We start from the raw sequence: 5193 nt of genomic DNA on the forward strand, positions 1-5193 counted from the left end.
CCTTGAATATTTCTTAGGCACCATCTCTGCTTTCTTTTCAGCACCCCTTCCTTATTCAACAAGCCTTTTAAGTTGAGACCTTCCTAGTCTGCATGTGCATTGGAATTGCTCTTATGATGGTTCTGTTGTTTTATCACTTGTGGTTTGCCTCCCTGGACTCCTTGGGGAAGAAGGGCAGGATATGAAACAATTAAATTTATTTGTTTTAAAGAGAACCAGTGGAGGGAGGAGGGGGAACTGGGTTTACTCGTTGCTTTTCTAGCAACAGTAAATGACGTCTACCATAGACCAGGTGCTATGTTTTGGGGTGGGGGCACAGTGGCACAGCAAAACTGATCATAGAAGCCGGGCTCCTGGGCCAGGGTACTAATCACATCCCTAGTTCAGAATATGGATGTTGAAATATTTGTCCCATTCATTCTCCAGTAGCAATGTGCTGAGGTACAGAATCAGGCCCAGAAGGCTGCAAGAAATTACACTGCATCTACACGGAAAACCATCCAGGCTGGCTGCAGACTCATCTAATGTGCTGTACTTCTGAAATACTGGAGGCCAGAACTTGATTGTTTAGGTAATTGTGAAATACTCTAGACTGTACAGCAGGGCATAAATCTCCCTCACACGGATTCAGTTCTGTAACTTGCTTGCTTCCCTGGGCTCTCTTCAAAGCAGGATTCCGGCCTACATCCGTAAACAGACACGGGCCTTTTTCTTCATCCAACATTCTTCCCATATTATTGTTTTTACAAGCAGTGCTCCCCAAAGTCTCCCTTGGATGTGAAAAGGCAATTTAAGATTGTGGATTAAACACAGTTAGCTCTGAAAAAGAGGATATTGCCAATAAATTGGAATGAGCTGAAGCAGGTGTAAGGTGCCTCAAGATGTAAACTTGTCTCTCGCCCCAGTCTTGGCTGCTTCTTTTCCTCCCACCACCACCTCAGCTTAATGTGTTGCATGCTCATGTATTTAGTAATTACACTGGTGTTGCTGAAGAGAAAGCTCCAGAAGGGATAGCTCTGACAAAACCAGAATACACTGTAGAATGAGAGGGCTCACTCACACTTCTGCCAGTCCTGTGCCTAGAAAGCACAGGTCTGATGAGATTTCTGCTTGTCCTGTGCTTTCTAAGGCATGGGTACAAGCAGTTTTCTGTTTGCCTCACTGCTTTCCCCAGGAAAACCTACTCTTTACTACTGAATCAGAGCAAATGTTAATTTAGGGAGAGCCCGATTCAGCGGCAAAGAGCAGGTTTTTCCTGGGATAAAACAGCGGGATGTGCGGAAGTGTGGAGGAGCCCAGAGCTTCACAAACCTTTGGAACTTTGGATAACTTTCCATAAAACCTAAGCCAGCTGCTAAATATAGGACAACGTCTTCCTATAAACATAAACATGTGAAATATACTCAGAGTCGCAAAGTGATTTCATGCTCTTTATTCAGCTCATAGTGGTGAGGAGGAATGAATGAAAGTCCCCTCAAAGTATCTGCTTTATATACATTATTTACACAATGGGCTGCACATGATTGGCTAATTCCGGAATTCTACTGTAAGCCAATCAGGTTGTGGATTCACTTCTATCTGGAGCATGATTGAGTGGTTCCTGCCAACCAATCATACTGCTGCATTGTTCTAGGACCAATCAGACTGCTGCATTCTGAATCCTATTGTTCTAGGACCAATCATACTGCTGCATTTTGGATCCTATTGTTCTAGGACCAATCAGACTGCTGCAGTTTGGATCCTATTCAACTCAGTACATAACAACATGTAAGGCTGTCATCATACACACCTGGTTGGGGGATTTGCATAAAGTCAGGTTGGGGAAGGGAGCAATGCAGAAGGCTGGCTTTTGAATGGCAGTTTTAGACAACAGCAGAGGTTAGAACAGGACGTGGGTGGCGCTGCGCTCTAAACCACTGAGCCTAGGGCTTGCCAATCAGAAGGTTGGTGGTTCGAATCCCCACAACAGGTGAGCTCCTGTTGCTCGGACCCGGCTCCTGCCAACCTAGCAGTTCAAAAGCACGTCAAAGTGCAAGTAGGTAAATAGGTACTTCCGGCGGGAAGGTAAACAGCGTTTCCGTGCACTGCTTTGTTTCACCAGAAGTGTCTTAGTCATGCTGTCCACATGACCTAGAAAAACTGCAGACAAATGTTGGCTCCCTCGGCCAGCAAAGCGAGATGAGCGCCGCAACCCCAGAGTCGTTCGCAACTGGACTTAACTGTCAGGGGTCCTTTACCTTTTAGAGGTTAGAATAAGGCAGAGGCTTGGATAAAAGAAATGGGGAAAGTGTGAATTTGAGCCATGGCAGAGGTGTGAGTAGTGAGCAGGGTGTTATACAGAACTGTGTGGCAGTTTAAAATAAGGTTTGAGTCCAATGAGAAAGGAGCTCAGTATTTTTAAAATGGTGGGTGCTGCAGGCCCCTTCCTGTACCTCCTACATCATCATCCATTTACCTATTCATATTTATTAATTACCTCATAAAACAATTTCCTCTAAGCGACATACAATACATCAGATCAAAAACAGAATGCAACAGAAGTGCAGTCAATTCAGCAGTGAATCTAAACCCAGAATGAAAAGAATAGAACAATGGCCAGCTACAGCAACAGAAATGTTTAACACATCAGAAAAGAGCTAAATGCCACCTTTTATAGGAGCTAAAGCCAGCCAACCACCATCAATCAGCAGAGACTAATGTTAAAATGATATTCAGTGATGTTCAATGGCCTGGGAGAATAGAAGACATTTTACCTGACACAATAAGGTTATTAATGTGGGTGCCAGATAATCCCCATGAGGGGCCTCCTCCTTTATAGCCTTTATACTGAGGTGGCACTCCGAGAAGAGCCTCCATTAAGGATCTTAGGGCACAGGGATGTGAATATGGGAAGAGGTATACAGCTTTATAGGTCAGGCATTGTGGAAATAAAAAATATCTGGGCAGGTAAATGGGTCAAAAGGGAGCCAGTAGTGCTGCAAGCTTGAAAGAATATCTAAAACAAAAAGCCTGCTTTGGAGATCCAAGACTTTTTGTTACTCAAGCACAAGGAACATGGTGTGAACATAAAAGCACACACATGCTGCAGCCACCTTGGTCTGGTTGGTGCCTAGATGGGAGCATGGCTGGATTATACTGGGCTCATGTCAGCGTGGGGCCAGTTCGCTGAACTGACAGTGACCGGTGCTATTATTCTAGAATCTCTTAGAATGTTCTCTTGTTATCTTAGATGGCAATGGTGCCCACCTGAGAGGGGATGGAACTGAGTTCCGGCAAGTTCCGGCTGAAAAAAAAGCCCTGGCAGTGACAGACCAGGAACAAGACCTTGGGTTCATAATAGATCAATGAAGATGCCGACGCAGGGTGTGGCAGCTGTGGAAAAACAAGATTCCCTGCTAGGGGTCTCTAAAGGTAAAGGGACCCCTGACCATTAGGTCCAGTCATGGCCAACTCTGGGGTTGTGGCGCTCATCTCGCTTTATTGGCCGAGGGAGCCGGCGTACAACATCCGAGTCATGTGGCCAGCATGACTAAGCCGCTTCTGGTGAACCAGAGCAGCGCACGGAAACGCCATTTACCTTCCCGCCAGAGCAGTACCTATTTATCTACTTGCACTGGTGTGCTTTCAAACTGCTAGGTTGGCAGGAGCAGGGACCGAGCAACGGGAGTGCACCCCGTCACGGGGATTCAAACCACTGACCTTCTGATCAGCAAGTCCTAGGCTCTGTGGTTTAACTCGCAGCGCCACCTAGGAAAGGAATTAAAACAAAACTGCTGGGTGAAGAGTGGCTTAGTAATATTTCAGATAAATAAATAAAGCAATACGGATGTCAGCACATCATGTTCCCATTCTATCAGCAGAGGCCTCTAAGGAGGAGCTGTGGCAGAGCACAGGTATGGAGAAGGTCCCAGATTCAAGCTCCTGGTACCTCATGGTGGCAGGTAAGGAGAAAGATTGGCTTGAGACCCTGAGGAGCTGCTTCCTGTCATAGTAGACAAGACTGGGCTAACAGTCTGACGGTACGTCCCCCCTCCAAATGTATGGAAACCTCCTCTTCATACCAAGCCCCCAGGTTTTAAGAGAATGCCGTATTATCCACAAATGACAGGCATTTGATAGCAGCGGAGACAAAAGCCAGGGAAAGGGTTATGATTTTAGTGGCATATTGCAGGTTAATGGGCTGCTGCTCCCTCGTTATCAGGATATAAAGGTTATCCAAATTCGAAAAAAGGAAACCAATTTTGCCTCCATAATACCAATGCCTCTGTGACGTGCACCATAGTAATGGGACCTGTACAGATAAAGCTTGGATGATGGGAAATATATGGTAATGCATCATTCCTCATGAAGGGCTTTATTTCCTACAGAGAAGGGAGCTCTTGACAAGCAGGGTGATGTATGGCTGCGTGTGAAGGTGATATAGGTGTAATTGTAATGAGGCAGCGGCTGAGTCCCTGGGACCCAGTTCTACAGGGCTCATCATACAACTTGCTTTGCTGGGAGGTGCAAGCACCTTTCCTTGGGGGGGGGTCATGGGGGGGCCAGGAAGGCCATGTGACCTGAGCCTCAGGCTCAAATGGTGGGGGATGATGACAACTCTGATTTAGACACTTGATCATTTTTGTTTTTATTTTGGCACTTGATAAGTCTCTCAACTTGTTTTATGTACATCAGACCAAAATGTGGCATGCACACACTCTCAGCTTAGAGCAGCAAAACTGATAAATGTTTGGTAAAACACATGTGTCCCTCGTTGACTGATGGGCATTTAATCATTTTAAATGGTTAAAAATGTTTATAAATATTAATAAAAAATATGCCAGTTCTGATGGCACAAGATTAGATCTTGATGAACTCAGATCAGCTGATTATAGAAATAAATCGCTCACTTCTTTTTTTGGTGCCTTACCTTGTTTTTGTGTGTCAAAAGCTGGAAGTGACCTACACCTCTGAAAGGGCCTGGCTGAGCTCAGAGGCCATTGTCAGAACCATGGATTGTAGACACAAAAGCTCACTTTGTCTTGATGCTATTTAAAGAACCTCCCCTAAGAGGACTGCAGTTTGAGGAGGTATAGAGAGCAAGCAACAGCTGAGGCTCATGGGAGTTGGAGCCCAAGAGGTTAGCCATCCAGATTTACATTTTACATGTATTTAGACTTCATTTTAATTGGACATCAGGACTAAAGAGTAGGC

General features: G+C 45.3%; 1 long non-coding RNA gene across 1 annotated transcript; it reads left to right on the plus strand.

Annotated features, from left to right (window-relative positions):
• The first annotated feature begins 431 nt into the window (after positions 1–431).
• LOC310677619 lies at positions 432–4465 on the plus strand. Its single transcript, XR_014511338.1, has 3 exons — positions 432–571; positions 3230–3411; positions 3861–4465. It is a non-coding gene; the product is annotated as an uncharacterized lncRNA (long non-coding RNA).
• Positions 4466–5193: the final 728 nt, after the last annotated feature.

The sequence above is a fragment of the Podarcis tiliguerta genome (genome assembly GCF_965153285.1).
Source record: "Podarcis tiliguerta genome assembly, chromosome: 5".
Classification (NCBI taxonomy): Eukaryota; Metazoa; Chordata; class Lepidosauria; order Squamata; family Lacertidae; genus Podarcis; species Podarcis tiliguerta.